The sequence below is a fragment of the Capsicum annuum genome, chromosome 1, assembly GCF_002878395.1.
Source record: "Capsicum annuum cultivar UCD-10X-F1 chromosome 1, UCD10Xv1.1, whole genome shotgun sequence".
NCBI classification, from domain to species: Eukaryota; Viridiplantae; Streptophyta; class Magnoliopsida; order Solanales; family Solanaceae; genus Capsicum; species Capsicum annuum.
The window spans coordinates 28,051,133-28,062,569 of NC_061111.1; positions in this window are offsets into that span (position 1 = coordinate 28,051,133).

Consider the following 11,437-nt stretch of genomic DNA (forward strand, 5'->3'; position numbering starts at 1 on the left):
ATTCTGAACTACTTTGCCCCATACATTACCTTCTTCTAAATCGACTAAGCGAACACCTAGTCGGGCAAGCTGATGAACTTCCTGAGCTAACTTATTCTTACCATCCTCCACATGAGCAACACTACCTATAGACATCCTACTAAGAGCATCAGCCACTAAATTGGCTTTACTCGGATGATATAAGACACTCATGTTGTAGTCTTTCAACAACTCCAACCACCTTCTCTGACGGAGATTTAGGTCTTTCTGAGAGAATACATACTGCAGGCTGTTATGGTCAGTAAACACATCAACGTGCACTCCATATAAATAGTACCTTCAAATCTTTAAGGCAAATACTAATGGTACTAACTCAAGATCATGAGTTGGATAGTTGTTTTCATGGGGCTTAAGCTGTTTAGAGGCATAGGCTATAACCTTACCTCTCTGCATGAGGACACTACCCAAAACTAAATAAAGCCATCCAAACCATCTAGCAAGGTAAGAACTGGGGCTGAGGTGAGTCGAGTCTTCAACTCCTAAAAGCTCTTCTAGTAGAAATCTGACCACTGAAATTTAACCTTCTTCTGAGTTAATCTGTACATAGGGGGTGCAATAGATAAAAATACCTTGATAATCCGATGGTAATAGCCAGCCAAACCCAAGAAACTCTAGATATTTAATGGAGAGATGAGTTTAGGCCAGTTTCTCACTACTTCGGTCTTTTGGGGATCAACTCTAATGTCCTTTCCAGAAATGATATGGCCGAGAAAAGCTACTGACCTTAGCTAAAATTTGCACTTAGTAAATTTGGCGAATAGCTGATGGTTTCTGAAACTTTGTAATACTATTCTGAGATGATCTGCATGATCATGCTCACTTCAAGAGTAGACAAGAATGTCACCTATAAAAACTATGACAAACATGTCCAAGTACTTCTTGAACACATGGTTCATCAAGTCCATGAAATCTGCTGGGCCATTGGTAAGACCATAGGACATGACTAAGAATTTGAAGTGACCATATTGAGTTTTGAAAGATGTTTTCGAAATGTCACATTCTCTGACTCTGAGCTGATGATAGTCTGATCTGAGGTCTATCTTAGAAAAGTAATTGGCACCCCGAAGTTGGTCAAACAGGTCATCAATTCTGGGAAGTGGATACTTGTTCTTGAACGTTACTTTATTTAGCTGACAGTAGTCTATACACATTCTGAGAGAACAATCTTTCTTACACACGAAAAGAACTAGTGCACCTCATAAGGACACACTAGGTCTGATGAATCCCTTATCTAGGAGATCTTTCAACTGTTCTTTTAATTCCTTGAGTTCTGCTGGAGCCATTCTATATGGAAGAATAGATATGGGCTCATTGTCTATAAGAAGGTCTATTTTGAAGTCGATTTTTCTTTCGGGAGGAACTTCAGAAAGATATTTAGGAAACACGTCTTGGAATTCACATGCTGCTGATACTAACTCAAGAGTAGGGGTTTCTGATCTAGAGTCTTGGACTCAAACAAGATAGTAGACATATCCCTTAAATATTATTTTCCTTGCCCTAAGGTAGGAAATAAGTTGTCCCCTAAGTGCTGAAGTACTACCCCTCCACTCTAGGATGGGCTCATTAGGAAACTAAAACTGGACAAATTCTATTTCTGCTGTCGACTAAGGTATATCAGGAATGAATCCAATCCATGTCGAGAATGACATCAAAATTGGTTATCTCTAATTTGACTAAGTCTACTGAAGTGACTTTCTGAGATATCACAACTGGACAGTTCCTGTATACCCGTCGGGCTATGATAGATTTACCTACTAGGGTAGAGATTGAGAAAGGTTCTGCTAGAATTTCAGGACTGACTCTAAAGTTGACAGCTATATATGGAGTTACAAAGGATAAAGAATCTCCTGGATCTAGCAAAGCATAAACATGTAAATGATAAACTTGTAACGTACCAGTGACCACATCTGGAGAACTTCCTTAATCTTGTCGGGATTGAAGAGCATAGAGTCTATTTGGGCATTACCCACTAGTACCACTAGAAGCATCACCCTGCTAATTCAGGCGATCGAACTGAGCTGAGAGACGGTTATGCTGACCCTTGGAACCTGACTGGGGACAATCTCTGACTCTGTGACCTGGCTTGCCATACTAGAAACACATATCACTGCCAGTCTTGAAGATACCCTGGTGTTTTTTGCCATATTTCTGACAAAGGGGATTGGTTCGAGCACTGTTGACACTACCCTGAGGCTAAGGGCATGGCGCCCTGTCTTTGTTTCCGTCTCTAAATTTTGGCACTGGAGCACTGGCCGAGGATAGAGCTGGAACTGGGGATTTTGGACGAAACTGAGAATGATTCCCACCATCTGACTTAGGCTGAGCGAAGTTGAAACTACTTGTTCTTGCTCTTTTGCTCTCCCTCTCCTTCTCCCTATTCTTAGCCTCTTCTATCTACTGATCATGGACCATGAGCATGGATATTTCCATCTCCTTAATCAGCATTGTTGTCCTACACTTCTTGACCACACTACTAGAAACCCCAAACACAAACTTACTCATTCTAGACCTGCTATCTGCCACCACACGAGGAACGTATCTAGATAATTGAGTAAACTTAAGAGAATACTCTTTCACTATCATGTTGCCCTTCTTCAGGTTAATAAATTCTAGAACCTTCGCATCCCTCAACTCCAACGGGAAGAACCTATCCAAAAAAACAGTGGCAAACTTCTTCCACTCTATAGGCCCTTTCTGCTTTCCACTGTTTAAACCATGAGTGAGCCACATCCTGCAACTAATATGCAGACAACTCAACACTCTTAATAGCAGTCACCACCATAATATCTATAACTTTCTACACCTGATCAAGAAATTCCTAAGGGTCCTCATCTGACTTAGACCTAGTAAAAGATGGAGGGTTCATTCGGGTGAAGTCCTGAATCCTGGATGCAATAGTATTGGCCATAGGGTTGGCTGTAATGGAAGCTGCGCATTCATTTTGGGATGCCACGAAATGAGCCAGGGTGGTAAAAGCTACTCAGAAAGCGTGGGATACATATTCATCCAGGGGATCTGCCTGAATGGGCTGAGGTGCTGACTAATTTCCAATTCTCCTTTCGTTAGTCTTTTTGGAAGACATGTTTTGTAAATGAAAAGGAGAGAATGGATTAGACTAAGAGTTTAACTTGAGCTCATGCTCACTCGCACGACATGAATATTGAAAGAAGAGAAACTTTTCCTAAAACATCTAATAGCCTCATGTTCATAAGTGTGGCGCGCTATACACCCATGCACAAGACTCTACTAGATATGGCTTTTAAACTTCCTAGGACTCTGTTGAACCTTAGGCTATGATACCAAGTTTGTAACGCCCCAAGTATGTACCCCGAACGCTACACAGTGCTTATAATCTCGAAGGATCACAAGCTAACCCATGAATAGTACCTGCTGCAATAACTGAATAAGAATACTAAAAAATGTGAAATTTAGGTGGAAATAGACATAAGGTTCAAAACTGAAAATCAATTACTCAATACTAAAATCAATATTGTAAGCTAAACATCTGTCTGAAAAATACTCTCTGTCTGAAAAAGCCTTTACTATCTGAACCGGGAGTTGATGGGACAAGTACCCAACTAACTCCAACTACTGAAATAAACTGAGTACTAAAATACTGGAATAATAAATCTATCCTCGAACAATGAGGACTCACCACTAGTCTGTTACTGATGGATCGGGGTGCTAAGTATAATCGGGAGCTCGTGCATTTGAACCTATGATATAAGACATCATAGCGCAAAAGAAAGGTATGTGTCAATACTTTGAATGTACTGGTATGTTAAGTGAGGTAGGCTGACATGCATGGGTTCATATGCATGAACGATAGCTGGCTGAATAACATGAACATAATTGAATGAGAGCATATGCATGAATACGTAAACTATAAATGAGGTCATGATAACACTGGATATTGAGTTCTGAATCACTGATTTACTGATATCTGAGTTCAATGATACTATATTATTGTTAACTGAGTGACTGTATCTGACAGTCCTAATTTTGTGGAACTATTCTGAGTTTCATACTTAACTGAGTGATTGTGTCTGACAGTCCTGATTTCTGTAAAACTAAATTAAGTTCTATTCTAAAGACTAAAACTAAGTCTGTGGGAGGTAATTATCTAACCGATATACCCCTCTCTGAATGGATTGAGGTTTAACCTGTAACCCCAGTTGGAAGGGTGTCAGTACCATACCATGGGTAAAGATAAGTTGAGTCACCCTTATCTGACAGGTGATCTAAATGAGAATGGTGGTACCCTCAACTGGTAGGTAGGACACCTCATCAACCCTCAACTGTCAGGTTGATGTCTCAACCTATGCTGGCTACTTAGTTCTGGAACACAAGGATTACTTCTAAGGATCACACCCTCTACTAGCAGGTAAGTCCCCATCCTTGGGTTCACTCAGTGTTGAATCATACTCCCAACTGAATAGACACTAAACTGATTCCTATTTCATACTAGGCGTGAATGAACTGTTACTGATTATACTGTCTAACTGAACTGAACTAAATTCACTGAGTTTCGTTGACTGACAGAATACTACTGCATTCTATTAACTGACTGAATTTACTAAGGTCTGAACTGAATATTAAACTGGACTGGACTGATACTGAGTCTACTAAATTTTTTTTAGTTTTGTAACTGACTGAGAGTATTACTGATCGTGACATGACTGAGATTATTCTGTAACTGACACTGGCTCTATGTAATCAGCTAAATTATCGGGTATTAAATACCCCCAGAACTCTATAGCATAAAAGTAAAGCATCACATGACCTTGCATAGCATAGAAATGTACACTTGTTCATAATGCATCTATAGAGGCATTTTATCAAACACTTGAATGGTATGAACTAGTATACATGCTAACATGATATAATCCCACTATTTAATTCACATGAACAACTCATCAAAGACTTGGAAGGCATTGTACATGCACATAGTACTAATCAACACATAAGCATCACAATTTCAAGGCTTTAACATAAATTCACATGATACTACCTACATAATAATTGTTTTTACATAAATCTTGCACTTAATCATGGTATAGAAACCCAATCAACATTATAATCATGAATACACTTTAATCCAAATCATAAAAGTCATGAAATTAATTTACTTAAAGTTTAAAAGAGCTTCTTGGACTCCAAGGGTGGAAGGGACCCTTGGATGAACACTTAACATACCTTGGTATTCAAATTTACGAAGAATGATAGAGTGTTCTTGAAGGCTGACTCTTGAATTGAAGATCCTAGGGTTTGCTTCTTGAGAAATTTTGATAAAGATGAATGGATTTTGCCTCTAAATGGGCTTAATCTCGTGTTTTGGGGGCTGACATGAGGTGGTAAAATACCCAATTACCCCTGAGGATGCGACTTTTTAATGACTAAAAACTGATTTAGCGATGCACAAACCGATGCACCGCGTCATTGGTATCGATGCGATAACTAATGCACCACGTCGAGTCTACATCGGTTCACTAGAATCTGCACTGGGAGTTAGGAAAAATCCTCATCAATGCGATGGGCGACATAGTGTGTTGAGATTCCATCGATCCAGTGGTTTGAGCTTTTAAATGTGTTTCAAACGAAGTCCAAAAATCTGAAACTTGTTCGAGAATACCTACTGATATTCTTGATCATGATTCAATCTAAAAATCATTACTTTAAGGTCATGAGGGTCGTGAAAGAGAGTTGCCAACCTACGAAGGCTATAATAATAAGTCTAAATACTTAGCTAAAATTTTCTAAGTCTGGGACCCCTTAATAAGCTTTAAAGGACTAAGCTAAGCTTAGGATTTTGCAGGGTCTTATAGTCCTTTAGCAAGACAGTGTAGACTTCTTTTCAATCCTACTAGTAGTAGGTCTACAGAAATATTTCAATTAGTACACATAGATGCTTGGGGGCCTTACAAAGTTGTTACTCACCATGGAATGAAATACTTTCTTACTGTGGTTGATGACTATTCTAGATGGATCTGGACTTTTCTTATGAAATTAAAGTCTGATGTCGCTGTATTACTTAAAAAATTTATTGTCACGATCAATACTCAATTTGGTACATCTGTTAAGAATTTGACATCAGACAATGGTAGTGAGTTTTTCAACAGATGTTTTCATGAGTTATTTGAGAATTATGGAATTTTGCACCAAAGTTCTTGTCCTTACACCCCACAAAAGAATGAGGTGGTTGAGAGAAGACATACACATATCTTAGAGACTACTAGGGCTAATAAATTTCAAGGACATCTACCTGCATCCTTTTGGGGTGAGTGTATTAAAGCTATTATTTATATAATCAATAAAAACCCCTCTACTGTATTGAATCACAAGACACCTTATGAATTGTTTTTTCAAAAAACTCTTTCATATGATCATTTAAGGGTCATCGTTTGTCTTTGTTATGATACTAAATTACCTAAAGGTGAGAAGTTTGAAGCAAGGGCAGTAAAATCAATTTTTCTTAGCTATGGAGTGTCACAGAAGGGGTATAGACTCTTTGACCAAGAAGATAGAGTCTTCTTTATTAGTAGAGATGTGGTGTTCTTAGAACATAATTTTCCTTTTTTAATTTTTTCCTCAACATCATGATCCCTCTTTTATGCATCCTATACATTGTGATCCCTCAGTAGACACTTCTACTATTCCATTAGTTATTTCTACAGAACCCCTACCTGTTCCTATAATATCTCCTGTTGCTTTATTAACACAAGGTACTAGTGTTGTTCCTTATATTGAACTTTCTCCATTACCCACTACAACTTTATTAACGCAGATACAACTGAATGCTATGAGGTCAACTAGAATATCTAAACCTCCCATTTGGCAAAAAGACTATGTTCTTCCAAAAGCTCATAATTGTTTGTACCCTATTGATAATGTTGTATGTTATTCAAGTCTTTCTCCTGCCTATCAGTCCTACATTGCTAGAATCTCTTCAGATGTTGAACCTCATTCATACACTAAGGCAGTCAAGGATATTAGGTGGGTTGAGGCTATGAAAGCTGAGATTACAGCTCTAAAAGCTAATAATACTTGGATAATTGTTCTAGTTCCTCCCCATAAAAGAGCTATAGGTTGTAGATGGGTTTACAAGATCAAATATAAAGCAGATGATAGTATTGAGAGATTCAAGGCCAGGATAGTTGCCAAAGGGTATAGCCAGACCGAGGACATTGACTATAAAGAGACTTTTTTCCCAATTTTCAAAATGGTAACTGTAAGATCAGTTCTCTCTGTTGTAGAAACCAAGAACTGGGAAGTTCATCAGATGGAGGTTTATAATACTTTCCTTCATGGTAACTTAAAATAAAGAAGTATATATGACTTTACCACCAGGCTTTGCTTGTACTTATAAGGTTGGTAAGGCATGCAAGCTATTGAAATCTTTATATGGCCTTAAACAGCCCTCTAGACAATGGAACATTAAGTTGACTTCTGCCCTTATTTCTTTTGGATTTTCTCAAAGCCATTTGGATTATTCACTTTTCACTAAACATGTTGATGGACATATTATGGTAGTTCTTGTGTATGTAGATGATTTACTCATTACTGGTGATCATATTGACTTGATTGAAGAAACTAAAGATTCTTGTAGCTTGCTTTTAAAATCAAAGACCTTGGTCTTCTTAAATATTTTTTGGGCATTGAGTTTGCTAGGACTAGTAAGGGCATACTTATGCATAAAAGGAAATATACTTTAGAGATCATTTCTGATTCAGGTTTAGCAGGGGAAAACCTGTTCTTGCACCTCCTGAATTACATCACAAACTTACTTCAGTTGAGTTTGATGCCCATATTGGTGGTGATTCGGCAAACTCTTGGTTACCTGACCCCACCAGTTATCAAAAGCTTGTTGGTCGACTGTTGTATATTACCATGACCAGGCTAGATATTTCCTTTGCTGTTTAGAATCTTAGTCAATATATGCACTCTCTAAAGTTATCTCATATGAATGTTTCTCTTAGAGTGGTAAGGTATCTCAAGCTAGCTCCTGTACTTGGGATCTTACTTTCTTAAGCTGGTTCTCAACTTCAGGCCTTTTGTGATGCTGACTAAGGGGATTGTCCCAATATCAGAGGTCTATTATTGGTTTTATTATCAAATATTGTGGCTCTCCTATTTCTTGGAAGCCCAAGAAAAAATCTACCATTTCTAAAAGCTTTGCCAAGGCAGAGTACAGAAGTCTGGCTTCCACAGGTGCTGAGCTAGTATGGTTGGTTGGCTTATTCAAAGATCTTGGTGTCACTGTTACATTACCTATTTCAGTACATTGTTATAGAAAGTTTACTATGCAGATTGATGCCAATTCTGTGTTTCATGAGCAGACCAGACACATTAATATTGACTATTACTTTATTCGAGAGAAGTTACAACTTGGTTTGATTGAGACAGTGTATCTTGCTTTTGATCAGCAACTTCCTGACTTGCTTACCAAGGGTCTTACTTGTGTCCAACATCAGTTACTAGTATCCAAGATAGGCATGAAGAAAATCTTCATTGCTACTAGCTTGAGGGGGGATGTGAAAGTATTAGATAAGTGCACTAAGGTGCCTTGATAAAATAAATACATAGCTAAGTTTATATAGAAGTTAGTTGCTGTTTTAGCTGTTATTTGCTGGTATTAGTGGAGTTCGTTAAGAATCTTACAACTGTCAATTAGTTGGCACAGCTACCACTAGTGAGTCGGTTAGTTGGGCAGTATATATAGATATATGAGGGATCAAATATTTGTAACTGATTCATTTTCTGATTAGAATGAAAAAATCTTAGTTGTTTCTCTTTCTCCTCTTTCTTTCTTCTTCCAGTTCACCATAGAATATGTAAGTTTCATGTATTTTCTTCCGCAATTATATGAAATTTATCATTCTCTATGAAGCATTCATTACAAATATAGGTATAAAAATATAAACATCTAATACAGGAGCAACAAAAAGAGTTTTCTCACTTTGTTGGAGGCAAAAAAGATAGTATAAAGGAAAAAGACTCAAATATATCATCGAATTTTGAGAAAAGACTCATCTATGTCGTCCTTTTAAGTTTGGTTTATTCATGCCATTACCGTTACAAAAAATTCTCATTCATGTCATTTTTTTAACAGTCTAGTTTGATAGTTTTTGGCAAAATCATTTTGTACATATGGTCAACAATGATTCATCCACCTCATTAATCAAACGAGCCAAAAAAAATTAAGAAAAAAGGCTCAAATATGTCATTAAACTATCAAAAATGACTCATTTATACCATCAATTAAAAGTTTGGCTCATTCATGCCATTGCCATTATAAAAACAACTCATTCGTGCGCTTACTTTTTAACGGTGGATTTTCAAAAATAGCTTTGTCATATGTCATTAATTAAAATAAATCAATATTAATTTAAAAATATCTTAGACGCATTAAAAAGAACCGATCTATTTAATATAATCCGAGCCACACCAATTAAAGTATTTTTTTCTACAATAACAACTATTGTTCTGATCAGAAAAAATAGTGATTAGTGTATATCCTTTGACTCTTTCTTGTTGATCCTAAATCATTATAAATATTACGCTTAACATAAGCCTCAAAAGTTTCATCCTACAATAACTTTCTTTTTATCCTACTGTAACTGATTTGTTGTAATTCTAGTGACTCCAATATATACTCCAAAGTTGCAAGATAAGAAACTAATGAACGATTAGGGAAAGCAAGAAAAAGAAGGAGGCGAACTATTAGAACTTCTTCATTCTCCCATCATGAATTAGGGGAGTATATATTGTTGAAAAATTATTTTCAAATAATGGCTTAAAAGAAGTCTGTTGTCCTAATTATTACGTCATTTATATGGGATAACTTATTTCATTATTCTGGTATAAATGATGGAACAAATAATCCTGATACTAACTAATTTCATATATTTTAAAATTAATATAGATTTATTTTAATTAATAATGTGGACCTCTGATAAAAGGCCATATGACAAAACTGTTTTTCAAAATTCACCGTTAAAAATTTAATCGCATGGATGAGCTGGTTTTATAACGGCAATGACACAAATGAGTCGAGCTTTTAATTGATGGCATAAATGAGTCATTTCTGATAGTTCAATGACATAATTGAGTCTTTTCTTTTATTGTAATTAATGACATGATCCTCTAATAAAAGACCACGTGACAAAGCTATTTTTGAAAACCCACCGTAAAAAAGTAATGTAATGGATGAACTAGTTTTGTAACGACGATGACATGAATAAGCTAAACTTTTAACTGGTGACCTAGATGAGTCATTTCTGATAGTTCAATTACATATTTAAGTCTTTCTCCTAGTATAAAATATGAAAGTTATTTTTTCTTAATTGTTATTGCTGAGAATATGAATGATTATACCGACACTTAGGTTCTTTAAATACCCATCACTCGAGAGGTAAAAGGTGAATTTTTAGAGATAAGAACAGTTTTATCAGTAATTTACCAGTTAAGTACGAAGGAAAATAATAATAAATACCAGGTGAAAAAGGTGAAAAGGGAAAATTGTAATAACATCATCATAACAAGGAAGAAATCTACTCAGTTCTGAATTATTTCTAGCTTTTCTTGTTTTAAAAATGGGAAAATACCAGAAGACTCGTAAAAATATTCTAATTTTTCATTAAGATAATTTAAATCAAAATTGTCGATTCTATGAAAATATTAAGCAATTAATAATACTTTACTATATCCATTAATCAGTACATGATTCAATGAGTGTGGGAACAAGTAGTGATTGGATAAATGAATTTAACTCGTGCCGAAGGAATTAAAAATACTTTAAAAATACAAGAGGGAGTGGTAAACAATTTATTCGAACCCTAGGTTCCTTCTAACCATGAAGGTGGCCCAGTCCACCGGCCAGCCACCATTGGTGGTGGGTCAATCTTCTCTCTACCACTTTCCTCCTTTAACAATTTCTTCTACTCATATACCGTCTTCTTCTACTTCGCACGATATACCTTCCGACATGAATATTAAGCGTTTAGATTGCTGTAGGGTGTTCAGTGCACAAACATTAGAATCCAAATTTGTGTTGCCTAAGGATGTGGAACCAATTCCAGTGAAGCCTGTGTATACCTACAGTTGAATGGACTGAACCGAGGTCAAAAGGATGAAAAAGCTTGAATTTTTGCAATACGCCATTGTTAGTAAGTTTGTCCAGGCGTGGTCGTACCTTGATGACTTGAGGAAAAACCTTCCAATGCAGTGTGACATTAAAGGAGATTGTAAAATTGGCCTGATGTGTTAATAGTCATATATTAATAAGACGTGTCTTGGTGGAAGATTTTATTAATAGTTTGTCTAAAAATGTGTATCAAATAAAAAACAAACATGTTGTTTCTTTTTCAATAAGGCCTCTAATTTATAATCCCAATTTCAG